The sequence below is a fragment of the Physeter macrocephalus genome, chromosome 14 (assembly GCF_002837175.3).
Source record: "Physeter macrocephalus isolate SW-GA chromosome 14, ASM283717v5, whole genome shotgun sequence".
Lineage (NCBI taxonomy): Eukaryota > Metazoa > Chordata > Mammalia > Artiodactyla > Physeteridae > Physeter > Physeter macrocephalus.
Genome location: NC_041227.1, coordinates 47,364,869 through 47,384,213, shown reverse-complemented (window position 1 = coordinate 47,384,213; position 19,345 = coordinate 47,364,869). Strand labels below are relative to the sequence as shown.

Genomic DNA, 19,345 nt, shown 5'->3' with positions numbered 1-19,345 from the left:
TGGAGGATGACCCACTCACCCACAGCTCTCAAGAGCTTCCCCACACTGGTGGACACGGTTCCTGGAGTCCTCCTCACTGCCCATGGACAGGCCCTGTCACCTGAGGGAGGAGAGGCCAGTGTGTCCACACTCGTCAGAAATAACAGGGAGGGTCAGCTCCTCTGGAAAGGAGGGAATCACATACACTTCTCCACCTGGCAGGCGCCCAGGGTAGAGGTCAGGGCAGAGGTCGGGCCAGCCCCAAGGCCTCTGCCCCACGTGGACACCGTCTCCACTGGGGCCATGGCAGGGGACACACCAGCATTCTTCCTGCCCTCCCCATACCTCTACTTGTCAATGCCTCTTGGACGCTCTCTGTCTCTGGCCCTCCGTGAGGTCAGCGTGATGGGCAGCTCCTGGGCCCAGAGGCCGGGATGGCTGATGAGGGCAGGGAGCCTCACAGACCCTCTCTGGGTGGCACGTACATCCACAGAATGAGGAGGGGAAGGAGGGCGTCTCGGCCACAGAACCAGGACCCAGTGGGCTCCGCCAGCTGCCACAATCTTGCTCAGAGGTCATTTGCAAGGGAGCCTGGTGGTGGTTCAGGGACGCGGGGAGGGGCAGAGACAGCTTCTGGCATCATGTCCTCGATGCCATTAGAAGAAATTTCCTTTCTTCTAGAAGGATCAGTGTATGGCAGAGGGTCAGGTTTCAGCTAAGTCAGCTGACGCAAGTCATCATGGGAAAACACCATGGGTGACCCTCAGAGAGACCTACAGGGAGAGAATGAAGCTGACCAGGGCCCCCATGACTGCCTCACCTGTTCCTCTGCTCTGCCCAGCGGTCTCCTCCCTTGCTGACAGCCCAGGTGCGTCAAGTCCCTGCCCCCAGTGCCCATCCCTATGGCCCTTTGGTCAGGTCTCTGCTCAGATACACCTTCCCTGGATGTAACATTTACACCTGGGCCTCAGTCCATCCCGGCACTGCCTAGCCTGCAACACTCACCCCACCACACACTGCTCATCTCAATTATTTCCATTCTCCACCCAGAACACAAGCTCCAAGCAGACAAAGAAAAGCATCCATAGTAAGAATTCTCAAGAACATAAATGAAAATATGATCGATCATAAGACATAAACAGATGAGAGAACTTGGAAGAGAAACAGAACTATAAAAAAGAACAAACATTCTAGAACTGAAAAATAAAATATCTGAAATTAAAATTTTACTAGATGAGCTTAAAAGCAGATTGGATGACAGAGAATAAAAAGGTGGTGAACATGAAGAGAGCTCAATCAAAGTTATTCAATCTGAGGCAGAGACTTAAAAAATTGAATAACAAAAGAACAGACTTTCAGGAACTGGTCGGACAACATCAAAAGCTCTAACATACATGTAATTGGAATCTTAGGAGGAGAGAGAAATGGGGCATAAAAAACTTTGAAAAAATAATGGCAAAAATTAGCTAAGTTTGGTAAAAGACATAAATTACAGACTCAAAAACCGCAGGGAATCATAAGCAGGATAATGCCACATGCAGGCACATCATAGTCAAACTGCTGCAAACCAAAGACAAAACCTCCAAAGCAGTCAGAGAAAAGAAAGACATTATGTTCGGAGAACTGACAAGAGGAACAGCAGCTGAGTTCTCTTCAGCAACAATGGAGATGAGAAGACGGTGATCTGAGTGCAGAGTCTTGCACCTGACGGAACTGTCTGTTCCGAGATTAGAGCCAAGAATCCAGAAGCTTTTCAGACAGCAAGGGACTCAAACTGCTTGCATGAGGACAATGTTGAGCATAATCAAAGATTTAAAGGGGAAATAAAGCAGTATAGGTGTGGAGGGAGGAATCACTACCTCCACCAGGAGGATCTATCAGGCTGTCTGTCCAAGCAAGGAGAGACGGAAAGCCATGCGTCATCACACACTATGCTCAGAAGGTACGCAGTAAAAACAGGCCGTTCTCTCTAGGACATAAATCAAAGAGGTAAGATTGTGACTTAAGTGCCTTACATTAATAACAATAAACAGAAAAAATACTACCCATCCTTATAAAAAACATTATAGCCTATAAATGAGAAAGCAGGTGAAACTTCTCTATTAACTAAGATATGCTTTCATTTCAGGAATTTTAATTTCACTTGCCAGATATGCAGAATCCTCCAGCTGTCATTCACATAGCTTACCACGCCCTTCCCCACCAGCCACTGAAACCAAGGATCTCTTGTGTGGAAAGGACAGGGCATGAGGGTTTTGAGGAGAGATATTAACTGAGCAGGTCCTTTGGAAAGTTAGGCAAGGAGCTTGGCATGAAGCAAACCTTCCCTCCTCATGAGGAGCATCAGGTGCAAACAGACAAAAAGTCCTGTAAGTTTTCACATGGACTCACTCTTAGAACAGAATAAATTCAGTCTTTTTCTTAAATGCGAGTGGTGACTAGTTGGGGGCATGAGGGAACTTTCTGGGGTGATGGTAATTTTCTACATCTTGATGGGAGTCTAGATTACACAGGTGTATGCATTTGTCAAAACTAACAACGTCCACTTATGATCTGCACATTTCATTGTGTGTGAATTCTTCATCAAGGCAAAACCCTGAAGGTGTGCTGAGCTCTTGTTAACGACCTGCCCACTGAGTCTTTAGTATTTAGGGGCAGGATACTGACAACTGACATTTACTCTGGATTGCATCAAAATACATGAAGGGTTGGTGGTGGATAGAAAGATGAACATATGAGCTACAACAAAAACTCGTAAAATATAAACTGTAGAATCTAGGTGGTCCATAGATGGGTTTTTTACTATACAATTCAACTTTATTTGTATGCTTGAAATTTTTCATAAATGATTTTAAAAGTCTATTCAACACTAGTGTTCTTAGACACTGCAAAAATGAGAAAAAGAAATAAAAGTTTAAGGTCTGAAGTGGAAAAAAATATGACTGCCTGTATAGAAATAAAAAAACAACAAAAACGAGAGAATCTACAGGAAACGAGCTCAACTACTGAGTGGTGGTAACAGAGTGAACGGAAATGACATTAAAAGGAATTCTCTGCCGGACTTCCCTGGTAGCGCAGTGCTTAAGAATCTGCCTGCTGATGCAGGGGACACGGGTTCAATCCCTGGTCCGGGAAGATCCCACATGCTGCGGAGCAGCTAAGCCAGTGCGCCACAACTACTGAGCCTGCGCTCCAGACACTATGCGCCTACAGTCTGTGCTCCACAACAAGAGAAGCCACTGCAATAAGCCGCCCATGCACTGCAACAAAGAGTAGCCCCCGCTTGCGGCAACTAGAGAAAGCCCGCACGCAGCAACGACGACCCAACGCAGCCAAAAGAAAAAAAGGGAATCCTCTGGGGTGCTTGGGAACCAAGTTCTTCTGAAAATTAAGTAAAGGAAAGGGTGAAGGGTTTATTCTGACATCCCCAGAGAAACTGCATTTAGAGCAACCAGAGAGTTGATGAGGGAAAGTTACTTTGATTAAAAAAAATCCCCAATAACAAATGCAAACAGAACAACAGAATTAGAACATCGCCGGCTTGCAGGCCCTAGCGGATGAGTCCAGGCAATGAACACCGAGGCTGCTGGGGCCCAGCAGTGCGGCTGGTGGAGAACTTCCTAATGACAGATCAGGCTGGGAAGGCCTGACCTCAGCAATCTCACCACTGCAGAGAGAGACGGGAAAGGCAGGCTGTGCCTCCTGATTGGCGGCAACAGAAAGTCCCAGCGCCCAAGAAGCATCTTTGCCAGAAGCAAAGCTGACTGATGCGGCCTGGAGCTCTCCTACTGGCTCACAGTGAGGGCGGGGGGCCTGGCACTCCCAGACCGAGAAACACCTTGCCCGGGAGCATAAAGGAGGAGCCTCTGGAGAGGCGATAAGGGCACATCAATGAAATGTGTCAGATCCCTATTTGGACAGAATGTAGAAAGGGCATTATTTAGGAGACAATCAGGAACACTGGAATGCTGACTACATATGTGATAGAACTCGTCCTAAGCTTTCAGGTGTGATGCTGGTATTGTAGTCACATTGTTTTAAAAAACCCCATCTCTCAGGGGTGTACAACGAAGTATTGCTAAACGCAATAACCCAACACCTACGGTTTACTTTAAATAGCAGAGTGGAAGGGGTCACCCGCACATGGAAGACAGGCACGTCTTGGGCAGTGAAGTGTCTGAGACGCTTGCCGGGGCTCACAAGTCCACTCTGTTTACTTTCAGATTTGATGTTTTTCATATTCAGAAATTAAAGAAACGTTTAAAACTGATCATCAGCATTCTCTCTGAGGGCAAGCAAATTGCGAAATGTTTTATACATACATACATACATACATATATATATATATATATATGGGCTGCGTCAGGTCTTTGTTGCTGCATGCGGGCTTCCTCTAGTTTCAGCAAGCAGGGGCTACTCTTTGTAGTGGTGCGTGGGCTTCTCACTGCAGTGGCTTCTCTTGTGGAGCATGGGCTCTAGGCATGTGGGCTTCAGTAGTTGCAGCGTGCAGGCACTAGGGGGCAGGGGCTTCAGTAGTTGTGGCACGTGGGCTCAGTAGTTGTGGCTCGTGGGCTCTAGAGCACAGGCTCAGTAGTTGTGGTGCATGGCTTAGTTGCTCCACAGCATGTGGGATCTTCCCGGACCAGGGATTGAACACAAGTCCCCTGCATTGGCAGGCAGACTCTTAACCACTGTGCCACCAGGAAAGTCCCTGAAATGCTATTTTTACACTGCCATTTGTTCTAGAAGCCAAACTTACAGTGAGTATGGGAATAAGTCTTTAAAACTCCCAGCAGAACGAGCACTCACTTTATAGAACAGCTGCAAGTCATCATCTTGGGAGCTGCAGTAGTGAGTCTGATCAAACTATTCAGGTGTAACTCTAAAAACAAAACTTTTTTCCAGAACAAAACAGGAGGTGTGTTTTTCAGAGTGACTGATTTCCCCAAGGAGGCTATGAGCTAGAGGCTGAAATGGGACTGATGGAGCTTCTTTGAATGTGTTCCCTCCCACTCCGAGGTTGTCCAATTGCAGCCGGAGGTGGGAGTAAGGTGGAAGCAGAGCCACGTGCCCTGCACGCTGAACTGCTCATGCCCTGGGCTCCTCCCACACAGAGTGAGGCCTTATAAGGTCCTGAGGGAAGAAAAGTAGGACCCAGGATTCTGTGCAGACAGCCACGTTCTCTAAGAAAACTGTAGGGCTTTGCTCCAGTTCAGTGTTCAGGAAAGAAAGAAGGGGCACCCACCCAGGGCCTCCTGTTCCCAAACCAGAGAGCTGGCCATGCCCCATCCACAGCGCACCTGCTGGCTACCTGCAAATCCCCTGACATTTCCCAGCTGTTATTTTCATTGGGATTATGACAAAATTGCTGATTTTGGCACAATCCAAAAGGGGAAAAAAGGAAGAGAGCTGTCCGGTTTACTGAAGATGAGCCAAATGTTCAATGGTGTCCACTGTCCCAAATCTGGGTCCTGAACCAAGTGGTGGTGGCGGGGGCAAGGTTTCACCAGTGAAAACCGCTTAACAGTGTTTAAGCTGAAAGGCTGACGCTTACCTCACTGTCCTGTGTAACCGGACCAGGGTGAGACCCACTCTCTCCATCCCGGAACAGCGCTTTTCACCAAATTAAAGCCTGGGACGCACTGACGTAGTAAGACCTTCACGTAAGCCTCTCAACAAAACCACACACGCACCCTCGGAACGCAGGAAGAAGGGGCCCGGAACACGGAGAGTCCAGAAGGTCCGAGGCCTGGAGAGGTCCGCTGCGTGACGAGAATTGGGTTTTGTTTCCTGTGTCACTGCTTTCATCCCTCAAGCCTCCTGCCTTTCTTGAGGCAGATCAAACAGCTCTTCCTCAGATGAAAGGAGATTTCTTGCCATCAAAAAATACAAAACCCAAGACACAGCACAAAGGCGACGGGTAGAAGGATATTGAACTAGCCAGGCCCCGATGAAGCGCCAAGTGCCTGGCGAGGGCCCAGTGACACCCCTGCCCCACGTTCTGCAGACTCACGCAAGCACTCGGCACAGAGATGAAGAGGTCAGGTCAGAAGCTCTTTGCACCCACACTCCTCCTCCTGCTCAGCCTCCACGCCCGCAGCTGGGTGTCCTTGAAGCTCAGACCTCGAGACCGTCACGTCCCACCCTGCCTGCTTGACACCACCTCACAGATGGGCTCTCCTTTAAGGACTGTCTCCATGACCATCTGTGGGATCCAGGCATCCCTGGCCAGTGCCTCCTGCTGGGCAGCGGTGCAGAGAGCAGGTCAACCTCAGGCCTGGCCAGAGACAGGTCCCTACTTGGTGGCTTGACCCCCTGCTACCCCCCCAGCCCCGAAGACCTCCACTCTCCCAAATCCCAGCACACTGGGTCCCTGCTCCCAACCCAGACGAGGCCTGAACCTTGGCTGCAACCCACTTCTGCCTAGTTAAGACCTCATCCCAGGGAAGGAATTGCCTTCCCACAAGGCAAGTCCCGCGGCCTCAGTAAGCCCAGGGCTTTTAGAAGCCTGTCGTGAACACAGGATCCACGTGCCCTGGCCCAGCTCACGTCCCTTCACCTTTGATTTCCTTTATTAAAACTAACTTATTAAAACTAACGTATTTATCCTTAATTGAAAGCAAAAATGTTTAGTGAAGATAAATCGGAACCAGAGAGAAGAAGGAAGTGACCTGCTCACCCAGAGGTAAATCTGGTTAACCCCTTGGTCATGGATTTCAAAACAGATCTGCTAGATTTTTTTAGAGGCAAAATGGAATACAGGACACACTGCTTAACATGTCATAAAAACGGCTTCACTCGTTAAACAGCACTGTGGTCACTGAATTCTATCATGCAGTAACCCAGAGCAGAGATACACATTACTTAACCAGCTCTCCACCTGAGCCTCGGACACACCTCCGTTTCCATCCCCAACACAGTGAGGAGCCCTGTTCCAGCCTGCCCGCACCTTCCCGGTCCTGCAGTAGGAACCCTGAAGGGAGCAGGCCGCTGGCAGGCGCATGACTGTGCTCCAGGGAGGTCGCAGCAACTCACCTGCCCCGTGGTACCCAGCCCCCAACTCCCAACCTGTCCAGTCTTGAGAAAACATCAGACAAGCCCAATTTTGTCTGCAGTCCAGCTGTGGTGGCCAGTGCTGGGTCAGTACTGGGGGGCTGGGTGAAGCGCCCTCTGGGCTCTGAACCAACTTGGAAGCTACGTCGAGATCTTTTTCAAGGTGCTGTTGACACATTTCACCAGGACAAGCTGCCTGAAGAGGACAGACTCAGGGACTCTGCCTCAGACCACCTGGGAACAACGCATGGCAGTGGCCGCTGCCCATCCTGCCGCTGCCCGGGCCCGGGCCGAGGAGAGCAGAGCCAGGCAGCCCGTGGCCCTCGTTGTGCAGCTGCCATTGTTGGGGGGAACTGACTGCTGAGGTTGTGCTCAGCGCTCTCCCGGGTCCGCGCCAAGGCCCAGAGCGTGGGCTGATGCCTGAGGAGGCCCCATGAGCCTCACAACCTGCGATCGCCCAGACACCAGGGCGCACACACACTTGTTTCACAGACAATCAAAGGAAACAAGGACTCGGGTTTCTCAATGTGCGTGTGCACCACCAGCATGGCCTCCTGAGCGGGTGCCCGGAGCAGGCGTGAGGCTTCCCTCCAGGGGGCTGACTGCCTGCCCGCCCCCATGCCAAGTCGGGGGACCTGGAGTCCCCATCCCACATGCGGGCTCTGAGCCATGATCAAGTTCCTCTCGGGACTAGGTCTGCACACTGAGGGGAGGGGCACCAGTGCGCAAGGAAGATCCACGTCAGGAGTGGCAGGGATTTGGGCCGGCGAAGGACAAGGTCGGGGCGGCGGCTGGAGGAGCCCCCGGAGATGTGCAGGATGCCGGCGGCAGGGGAGCACGCAGCTCCAGGGGCCACGTCCCACAGCAGGAACAGCCCGTACGGAGGCCCATAAGGGCCAGTGGACATCACACAAATTTTACCCCTGAATCCTGTTTGTATGTCAGTCTTCTAAATGCTCAAAAGACAGGCATTGAGGCTGCAAACAAATGGAAAACCCTGTCAAACGGACATCAATCTGAGATCAGCCAACATGTCCGTAATAAGTACAGGATTCTCCTTTAAAAGAGGTATAACATTCTTGGTAAGAGAAGGACACAGCCATCAAGAAGAGATTTGTCTGACACACTTGGGAGCCATTAATGGTACTAAAGCTGCATCGGTGTCTGTCTCCATTCAATAAACCTACATGGACAAGAGCTGCTATTGTAACAGCAACAAAGCATGGTTTCCTCGTTTAAAATTTCTGTTTTAAAATATCAAAGCATTTACAAAAGAAACTGGCACACAGCTGCTGCTCCAGAGCTAACCTAACAATGCCTCTCCCTGTTACTGCGCTGCCAAAGGTCAGGCTTGCCGACGCTGTGTTCCTCCCGCACCCGACAATGGGGCATTGCAGCCAGGAAGCTCCAGGGACACACACCAGACTCTGGAGGTTCCAGGCCAGCCAGTGGCTGCGATGGTGTCCAGTGAGACCAAGAGCTCTTCTCTGGCTCCTCAGTGCTTTTCAGGATTCAGGACACACAGGTGTTTACCTGGAAAGGAAGCAGCACTGGGGCAAGGTGAATAAAATCAGCCTGTTCACCTTGCCTCAGACAGGTGACTGTTAATGCTGGAGAAGTAAAGAGAAGGACCTATCTCGCCAGATGCTTTTAGCTGTTTTATATAAATGTGATCAAGAAAAGGGCTTAAAAATGATCCTCCCTGAGAATACTGCTCAAGAACACAACGGGGAGGAAGGCAGTGGAGACATGGATGCATCTCTGGCCTTACCCCCAGCACAAGGCACCTGCCCTGTGAACCACAAGGATCCCAGAGATGGCGAGAGGGACCAGTCAGTCAGTGGTACCTAATCAGGCAGAGTTAATCTGCCCACCATCTCCAAATCCAAGGCCTCAAAAGCATGCACTCCAGGTGGTAACAGCACCCAAGGAGAAATCTCTATGAAGGGGGAGAAGGCATTGATAGATTATCTAATGTGTCTGATTCAGTAAAAAAAAAAAAAAAAAAAAAAACAGTTAGCGGGAGGGGTCAAGCAGTTGTGCTGTTGAATTTGGAACAAACTGCTTAATGAAACATGATCAGAGATGAAAAACAAAGCAAACCAAAAAAAGAAGAGGCAACTAGGGAATTCCCTGGCGGTCCAGTGGTTAGGATTCCATGCTTTCACTGCCTGGGTTTAATCCCTGGTCGGGGAACTGAGATCCCGTAAGCCGTGTGGCGTGGCCAAAAAAGGAAGGAAAAGATGTTTTGTTTTGTTTTTTTGTTTTTTTTTTTTTTTTTTTAAAGAAGAGGCAACTATTAACTCCAGGAAAAACAAAGAGTTATTAGGGAATTCCTTGGTGGTCCAGTGGTTAAGACTCTGTGCTTCCACTGCAGAGGGCCCAGGTTCGATCCCTGGTTGGGGAACAAAGATCCCATAAGCTGTGCGGCTCCCCAAAAACAGTTATTAGAGGGACTTCCCTGCTGGCACAGTGGTTAAGAATCTGCCTGCCAGTGCAGGGGACACGGGTTCGAGCCCTGGTCCAGGAAGATCCCACATGCTGCGGAGCAACTAAGCCCGTGCACTACAGCTACTGAGCCTGTGCTCTAGAGCCCGCGAGCCTACAGCCTGTGCTCTCTGCAACTAGAGAAAAGCCTGCGTGCAGCAACAAAGACCCAACGCAGCCAAAAAAAAAAAGTTATTAGAAAAAAATCATTATACGTCACTATTAGCTCAGCAATCAACAATATTACATAGTTGCAATAATGTAAAGACTGAATATTAATTTAATAAAAATTACATTTGTGACAGCTGAACTGAGATAGAGGAAGAGCATTAGAATTGTGAGAGAGTAATAACAGGAAGTACACGGATAACGTCTAGAGGTGATACAGTAAGAATAATCTATATAAACATGTTAGTCAGAACTGCTTGAGGAGATGAAGGAGTTACCCTGCGAACAGGATGGGGTGAGTGCAGGTAAAAGAAGGTAAGCTGTTTTTCTTAGAAGCTGTGTAATACAACTTGAATTTCTAATCCACTCTCATGCCTAACTTAAAAAAAATAATAATTAAAAGAACAATCGGGCTTCCCTGCTAGCACCGTGGTTAAGAATCCGCCTGCCAATGCAGGGGACACGGGTTCGAGCCCTGGTCCGGGAAGATCCCACATGCCGTGGAGCAACTAAGCCCATGTGCCACAACTACTGGGCCTGCGCTCTAGAGCCCGCGAGCTACAACTACTGAAGCCCGCGCGCCTAGAGCCCGTGCCCTGCAACAAGAGAAGCCACGACGGTGAGAAGCCTATGCACCGCAACAAAGAGTAGCCCCCGCTTGCCGCAACTAGAGAAAGCCAGTACACAGCAATGAAGACCCAATGCAGCCAAAAATAAATAAATAAAATAAAAAAAAAAAAAAAAAAAAAAAAAGAACAATCTTTAGGCCGTGTTATCTGGCCGTAGTGTAATAAAATCAGAAATTGACCAACAAAAGATAACCTGTAAAACCTTAAGCATTTGACACTCTTCTCTAAACAGCACTTGGGACAAAGAGTCATCAGCATCTGAAGGTTATAAAACTACACTATCTGCCACTGTCGGGGACACTGGGGTCAGCTGCCAGGGTGACCAGGGACACATTCAAAGGGGAGTGATCACCCCTCTCCATACTTTCATTTGCAGGTAAGAAGAATGGACAATTAATGAGTTAATCAACTCAAGATCTTAGAAAATATTAAACCCCTTCCTCCCAGAAGGAGGAAGCAACCTGTAAAAAGTAAAATTTAATGAGCCAGAACACATTTTTTAAAAATCTGATAAATAAAGCCAGTTCTTCGAAAGGACCCATATGGCTTACTGTGATGTGGGGGAAGGGAGGAGCCAAACACGCACTTGGCATCACAGGAGAGTCGAGGCAGCACCACGGCTGTGGGAATGGTGAGGCCAGGGCGTGAGCAGGAGGGCGGCTGGCCAGCAGGCAGACCCTGGGCTGCAGGACTAACAGCAAGTCTCTGGAAAATGGGTGGTGATGAACCTGCCTTCAATGGCCAGGGTGTCGGCACCCAGGCGCCTCCACGCAGTCAACTGTGATGCTGTCATTATTAATTATACTGTGAACTGAAAAGGCAATGCTAGTCCAACATCTAAACAATTTAATAAAAATAAAAGGTTATTTAGAAGATTCCAGACAAAACACCCCCAAAAGGATTCAGGACTGGAAATATGAATCACAGCCACAAAATGCTTCTTTGGTATTCTAGAATTCTGCACATTCTGTTTTAGAAGCAGAAACAGGTAACTAGATGGGAAAAATTTAGAACAAGCCAAGTGTTAATAATCATGCGAACAAGAAAAGTCTTTAAAATATATTTTCTTTTAGGTTCCACTAAGTAATTTTCATTGGCTATTACCAAGTGAAAAAAAGAGAAGGGCAGAAATGCATATACCACGGACCGCCTGGTCTGTGCTTGTGTGCAGATCCGAGCGGGCTCCAGGGTAAGGAAGGCATGACCAGGTAGGTGGTTACTGTGGGGATGGCACCTTCAGTCTCCCCCGGCTCCAGCCCCTCACCTGCTGCTCCTTCCCCTCCAGCAATAGACAGCACGTCTGGGCAGCACATCTCCTGCACTGCATTCCCCATGACCGGGAGGGGGATGGAGAGGAAGAGCAAGGCCACACTGGCCCACACCAAGGAGGAGACTCAGACCAGAGGGGGCAGGCGGGCGCCAGGAGCTCCCAGCAGGGAGGGTCACCAAGGGCCACTCACAGTGAGAATACTAACAGCGCCTGTTTCCCTCACTTTGGAAATGACCACCTCTGCTGGGTCACATGGCGGCCCTGAGAGTCACCTGACCCAGGCTCTCTGTCTTTTCTAAGAAGGACACAACAAGACATGAGATCAAGACTGACACTGCCTAGCAGAGCTCACGTTCCAGGGGGTAGGTTGGAGGGCCGGGAAGGGGTCAGCAGGGACAGGCTCCCCGGAAGGGTCTGCAGCCTGGTGAGCTCACAGGACAGGGCAGCCGCGGCTGCCTCTGATTACGGGAATAATTTAATCACAAGAAACTGCTTTATTGGACATGGGGCTGGTGGGAGAACTAGACGAACCATGAATTAAAGTGGAGGATATGAGAACCAGGCGAAGCTTGGAGCCGGGGCCGGTGAGGGTCTGGAAACGGTTTGGTGGCCCTGCTGTGGCCAAGGCAGCTCTGAGCCACGAGGCTGGCTAATCGCTTCCTGCAGGCAGGCTCCACTCCAGCACCAATGGGTTTTAATAAAAACTTCCAATTGGGCCAGTAAACCCCTCATTAAGCTGTTTTCAAAGCATGAATTTAAGAGAGGTAAAGGTCACAGGGAGCATTTAATTTGCAACGGCTGCTGGGAGGTGCTGCTGTGACAGAGGATGTGGGGTCTGGGGATCCAGGCCGCGTAAACATCTGACCTGCCCTCGACCTGCCTGGAAACAGACTTAACACACAGGAGTGAGGGTGGCCCACCCGGCAAAAGCACAGCAGGGCACGGCACCAAAGGTATGGCGGCAGGTGACAGACCTAAACACGGCCTGTCTGCTCACGTCCTGCCCGCAGCCCAGGCTCTCCACGCCCTGCACAGGAGGCGCGGCCCCACTGCACAGCAGCTCCGCTGCCAGACACCTACCTGTCTAGGATGCTGCTCGCCTGCCCCGCCTCCCCGGCCTCACCCACACGGGCCTCCGCAGCCTGGGTGTGTTTATTTTAAACGCCACCATCCACTCGGTGCACCTGCCAAGAGGACCTGGTGTGCTCCTGGCTCACATGGCACAATCCGAGAGGTCAGCCCTCACCGTCTCTGTTGTGGTCCTGTTCCCTGACCCTGCAGTTCGAGGCGGGACCTTCGAGGCGGGACCCCAACACTTGCCCAGTCCCAAGGAAGACTGTGCACTAGCTGACACTTAGTTTTCACGTTAGGCTAAATCAAAAATTCATCCACTGAGCTTCTCAATAAAACCAAGGATCCCTAAATGTCCAATTCTTAGCCTGATGGGCCTGCAGTAAAACAGTGAACACTTATCCTCAAAAGGAATATCCTGGCCATGGAGCCTTTCGGAATCCTTCCTTAAAATTCCCTCTTCCCCCTCCCTCCCCACCAGAGTTGAGAAATGGGGAAATATGTCCCTTAAGAGAAAACTCCTAAGGAGTGAATCAAACACACTTATGTTGTGCCTGTCAGGACAGCAAGGCTCCTGACAGATGAATCTCAGTGCTGAAAAGTGGAGACAGGGATGAAGGTGCCTGGATGTCACCTGCTGGGAGGTCATCCCTGAAGGTCACCTGCCAGGAGGTCACCACCTGGAGGTCACCAGCCGGGAGGTCATCACCCGAAGGTCATCCCCTGGAGGTCACCTGGAGGCACCATCTGCACACACTGAGGTCCCTCAAGATAAAATCAAATCAAAGAAATTACAAAACACTCCCAAGGCCTCAGGAGCCATGAAAGAAGGAGTGAGGCCTCAGGAAAGCACCAGCATCCCCATGTCTGTCTGTCTGTCTGCCTGGGCGTGAGGACCCTGGGAGATGGCCAAGAGCCGGAGCCGAGGAGACCCCGACCTGGGCTTGGCCAGCGTGCGTCACCCATCCTCCAGTGGGTTGGCCTGTCCCTCTGGCACTCTCGCCTGCCCAGGCCTGGGAAGGGCCTGCCTCTGAGCGTGGACTCTGCAGAAGCACTTGGAGGGAATCACAGGTCAGCCCGCAAAAAACGACTGAGGTGACCCTTCACTCACCCTGACCTGAGCACATGTGGGCAGAGGGGAGTCGCTTCCTGGAGCCTCCCTCCCTATGGTCCCGCCTGGAGCCCCACAGGACTCAGCCTTGGGCCAAAAGCAGCCTCGTCGTGGGGGAAAAGACCAGAAAGCCCTTCCTGGAAGCCGCAGCTAAGCCGGGCCTGCCAGATTCCTGCATGGTTTTCAAATGCACAGGGACCAGCATGAAGTTCGAAAATGGCTCCCAGCCCCAAGCTCGCAAATATCAAAAAAGCACACTTCCTGCGGGGGAGCAGGAAACAGGCCGCACTTATAGGGCACAGAATTTTAGACCTATTTTATAAAGTAAAAGTTGCAACACTAGTGGCCTCCAAAGTGCACAGCAGAGAGTGCATGGTGGTGGGCACCACGGTCTCCTGTGTTCACACGGTCTCTCCTCACCCAGAGTCCCCTCGAACAGAACTGAAAACAAATGCTATGCACTGCTTTGCCTCTTGTTGATGTAATAACTGTGAGACAGTCAAGGAATCCCGTCTCCAGCCCCTGGTCTAGGCCACAAGCTCCAAGTCACCCGTCATACTTGTCACAGGAGGCCCTGCATGGTTGGTAAGGGAATGACCTTTAAGGAATGAAGCGCGAAGACAGTGACCTCTGATGCAGGGGGCATGCGCCTCAGAGGCCAGGCAGAGACGGTGAGGGGGGCAGCCCTGGACCCCGACTGCCTACCGTGCATGGAGGGAGAGGTCAGCGTGGGAGCAGGAGGGGCGGGAGGGCACTGGGCTCCCATCCCACCCGACATGGATCTTGGTGCCCCGGGGAACCTCTGCTTCTGCCCCCTGAGCCTGGGAGGACCCTTGAGACGCGTCAACTGACGAACCCGCTATGTCCCCAGGGCCGCCCAGAGGCCTCGGGGTCGAGACCAGCCGCGCGCTCAGTCCTCCTGATCACTCCCGGCCACGTGCCCAGAGCCCTGTGCCTCTGCCGGCTTGGGAGCCTCTGGGGCGGCGCTGCCCACAAAACACGGGTGGGACCTGAAGTCTCCCCGCAGAAAACCAAGCAAAACCTGAGCCTGTGGGGCACCCAGGAAACTTGCGCTGCATGGGGTGTCCCCGGGGGCGCCTGGGAGTGGAGAGCAGGCCTGCAGGACACTGCAGTCCTCATGCCACAAGCCCCTCCGTCCCCAGAAGGGTACAACCAATGACAATGTCCTGGGACACCCCGCTGGGTGCCCATCACCAGTATGAAAACTGATGTCAGCACATGAGGGCATGACAGATGGAGGCATGACAGTAGCATTAGTCCCCCATCTGGTGGAAGGCTGTGGGTGAGGATGCAGGTCAAGGGCAAATGGGTTATCAGAAAGAGATGGTGCAACCACAGAGAACGAGAGATGCCAGCACGAGAAGCCAGGACATGTGCAAAGATACATACCCCAGATTACCTCTAACATGGTAGGCTATCCTAAGTGTCTGCCACTTACCAAATGAATACCTGAAAGATAGAAGGGGAAGAATGTATTAATTTAGGATGGCTTTACCAAAAACTTCTAATATAAGCATCATTTCATCCCACTAAAGAAAGATTAACACAGTGTCTCCAAACAGAACGGGGACAAGTTACAGAGGTCACCACATTACTGAGGTACAAGGAAAAAGTGAGGGGAGACATGCACTCAGGTGACAGAGTAGAGGGGAAGCTGAGGGGATACCTGCCCTCAGGTGACTGAGTGGAGGAGACCTGTACTTGGGTGTCTGAGTGGAGGTGAAGGTTAGGGGAAAAGTCACCTCAGGTGTAAGAGTAGAGGTGAAGCTAAGGGGTGACCTGTCCTGAGGAGTCTGAGTGGAGATGAAGCTGAGGGGAGACCTGGTCACAGATGTTTGAGTGACATGAAGGTGCAGGGAGACCTGCCCTCAGGTGTTTGAGTGAAGGTGAAGGTGAGGGGAGGCCTGACCTGAGGTTTCTGAGTGGAGATGAGGGTGAGAAGAGACCTGTCCTGAGGTATCTGAGTGGATATGAAGGTGAGCGGAGAGCTGCCATCAGGTGACACAGTGGAGAGAAAGCTAAGGGGAGATACACCCTCAGGTTTCCAGGTGGAGGTGAAGGTGACGAAGACCTTCCCTCTAAGGTCTAAGTGGAGGTAAAGGTGAGGGGAGACCCTCCCACAGGTGTCTGAGTGGATGTGAAAATGAGGGTAAACCTGTGCAGAGGTGTGCGAGTGGAGGTGAAGCTGAGGGAAGACCTGTCCTCAGGTCCCTGAGTGGAGGTAAAGCTGAGGGGAGACCTGCATTCAGGTGTCTGAGTGGAGATAAATGTCAGGCGAGACCTGTCCTAGGTCTCTTAGTAAAATGAGGTGAGGGGAGACCTGCACTCAGGTCTCTGAGTGGAGGTGAAGCTAAAGTGGAGACCTGTCCTGAGGTGTCTGTGTAGAGGTGAAGAAGAGGGGAGATATGCACTGAGGTTTCTGAGTGGAGGTGAAGCTGAAGGGGCACCTGCTCTCAGGCGTCTGAGTGGAGATAAAAATGAGGGGAGACCAGCCATCAGCTCTGAGTGGAGGTGAAGCTGAAGGGATTCCTGCCCTCAAGTGTCTGGGTAAAGATGAAGTTGAGGGGAGACATGCTCTGAGGTGTCTGAGTGGAGGTGAAGCTGAGGGGAGACCTGTCCTAGTTTACTGAACTTGAGGTGCACACCTTAGGTACCCAGGTAACTGTCAGGAGTGTTTCCTATTTGCCCCATTGTACAATCACACTACAGGGCCACGCCCACAACAGGGTATCAATAAACATGTTTGAAAAGTAAATGTAATCCTGTTCACCCTTGAACAATTTGGCATTTAGGCGGGCTATTACTTCTGCAGTGGAGGTTTTTTTTATATCGGCCCTCTCACTGCAGGTTGAGTGGTTTTCTCATAGGTTTTAGTGAGAAACCTGTGTAGAAGTGGACTCAACGCAATTCTGACCCATGTATTCAGAGGTCAACTGTACTTGGTTTTACTGCAGTAAATAATTTCCTTCAAACACCATGAAAATGTCCTACCCTAGAATCTTTAATTTCAAAGGATACCCCATTACCATGAGCACAGGTTATTAGAAAAGCAACCCTAAATGGAGGATGTGTCAGACATGCCTTCCCTGTGGAATCTGAGGGAGTTGGGGGTCTTCGCCCACAAGGGCTTCCAGGATGCACCCCTGGGGAGCACAAACGTGTATGGACCCTGGGTCATGGAAAGGAACCCCACAATGTAACACAAGTGGCCCTGGTTGGGATCGCAGTGGCTCCAGAACACATTCCTCACACCTGTGAATCCTCTGCCCGTCACTCTGCCCAAGTTAACACAACACCCAGCAGGAGGACCCCAGAATACAAGGGACACAACTGTCTCTGACTCTGCAAGTGATCATGAGGAGTGAAAGGCACAAGGCAGCGGTCCCAGCTACACTGTGGATGAGCCATGCAGCACCTCCTCGGTGACGGCAGCTGCACATGGAGGCCGCATGGGGTGACTCCATCCGTGTGAAGCAGCCGGAGCAGGCATGTCCGCACAGACAGGAAGCAAGAGCGGGTGCCAGGGGGTGAGGACGCAGGCCCAGGCTGATGAAATGTTTAGAGGCAGATGGTGATTGTTCTTGCACGTGTTAAATGGTTACATTTTATGGTTTGTAAATAAAGATGTTAAAAAAAAAAGTTGTCTGATTAAGGACGTGTGAACGAAACAATACCAAGTCTGATATTTGCTGGAAGCTCCCAGTGAGGGGAGGGAAGGGCAGGGTGCAGGGGCGTGAGGAGGGCCCCCTGACTGCCTGTTTCCCACACGAAGCAATTTCCCACCTGAGAGGGCAGGACACAGACCCTGCAGGCCGGGCAATAAAGAACATGGTGAGGCCAGGGCCCTTCCTCACTGAGTAGGGGCGTTTTAACAATCCAACCCAAAAGACATGCTGTTTTCCTACAGGGAAAGCTGCATGGAGGAGCGAGGACAGAACGAGCATAGAACATGGGCCTGAGCGCTCTACGTTACTCCCTCTGCTTCTGAGCAGGATTCTGAGTTTCCATAATAAAAACCTATAAGAGAGCATAGGAAGATGGCGGAAGAGTAAGACGCAGAGATCACCTTCCTCCCCACAGATACATCAGAAATACATCTACACGTGGAACTGCTCCTATCGAACACCCACTGAACGCTGGCAGAAGACCTCAGACCTTCCGAAAGGCAAGAAACTCCCCACGTACCTGGGTAGGGCAAAAGAAAAAAGAATAAACAGAGACAAAAGAATAGGGACGGGACCTGCACCAGTGGGAGGGAGCTGTGAAGGAGGAAAGGTTTCCACACACTAGAAGCCCCTTCAAGGGCGGAGACTGCGGGTGGCGGGGGGGAGGAAGCTTCGGAGCCACGGAGGAGAGCGCAGTAACAGGGTGCGGAGGGCAAAGCGGAGAGATTCCCGCAGAGGATCGGTGCCGACCAGCACTCACCAGCCCGAGAGGCTTGTCTGCTCACCCGCTGGGGACGGGCGGGGGCTGGGAGTTGAGGCTCGGAAGCCAGGAGAGGACTGGGGTTGGCTGCATGAACACAGCCTGAGGGGTTAGTGCACCACGGCTGACCAGCTGGGAGGGAGTCTGGGAGAAGTCTGGAGCTGCCGAAGAGGCAAGAGACTTTTTCTTTCCTCTTTGTTTCCTGGTGCGCAAAGGAGAGGGGATTAAGCGCGCTGCTTAAAGGAGCTCCAGAAACGGGCGCGAGCCGCGCCTATCAGCGCGGACACCAGAGACGGGCATGAGACGCTAAGGCTGCTGCCGCCGCCACCAAGAAGCCTGTGTGCGAGCACAGGTCACTCTCCACACCTCCCCTCCCGGAAGCCTGTGCAGCCCGCCACTGCCAGGGTCCCGGGATCCAGGGACAACTTCCCCGGGAGAACACACAGTGCGCCTCAGCCTGGTGCAACGTCATGCCGGCCTCTGTCTCCGCAGGCTTGCCCCGCATCCGTACCCCTCCCTCCCCCCGGCCTGAGTGAGCCAGAGCCCCCAGATCAGCTGCCCCTTTAACCCCATCCTGTCTGAGCGAAGAGCAGACGCCCTCAGGAGACCTATGCGCAGAGGCGGGGCCAAGTCCAAAGCTGAACCCCAGGAGCTGTGCGAACAAAGAGGAGAGGGGGAGGTCTCTCCCAGCAGCCTCAGAAGCAGCGGATTAAAGCTCCACAATCAACCTGAAGTGCCCTGGATCTGTGGAATACCTGAATAGACAGCAAATCATCCCAAGTTGAGGAGGTGGACTTTGGGAGCAAGATATATTATTTTTTTCCCCTTTTCCTCTTTTTGTGTGTATGTGTGTGCTTCTGTGTGAGATTTTTGCCTGTATAGCTTTGCTTTCACCATTTGTCCTAGGGTTCTGACCGTCCCGTTTTCTTGTTTGTTTGTTTTTTTACTTAAAAAAATTTTTCTTCTTAATAATTATTTTTTATTTTAATAACTTTATTTTATCCTACTTTATTTTAACTTCTTTCTTTCTTCCTTTTTTTCTTTTCTTTCTTCCTTTCTTTCTTTCCTTTCTATTTTTTCTCCCTTTTATTCTGAGCCATGTGGATTAAAGGCTCTTGGTGCTCCAGTCAG

General features: G+C 51.2%; 1 protein-coding gene and 1 non-coding gene across 3 annotated transcripts in view; one reads left to right on the top strand and one right to left on the bottom strand.

Annotated features, from left to right (window-relative positions):
• The window catches only part of LMF1 (lipase maturation factor 1), an 80,414-nt gene that overhangs the window by 45,654 nt on the left and 15,415 nt on the right, over positions 1–19,345 (bottom strand). The gene's annotated exons all lie outside the window — the stretch shown is intronic.
• On the top strand, positions 9,367–9,439 carry TRNAG-UCC (transfer RNA glycine (anticodon UCC)). The gene has a single exon. It is a non-coding gene; the product is annotated as a tRNA-Gly (tRNA).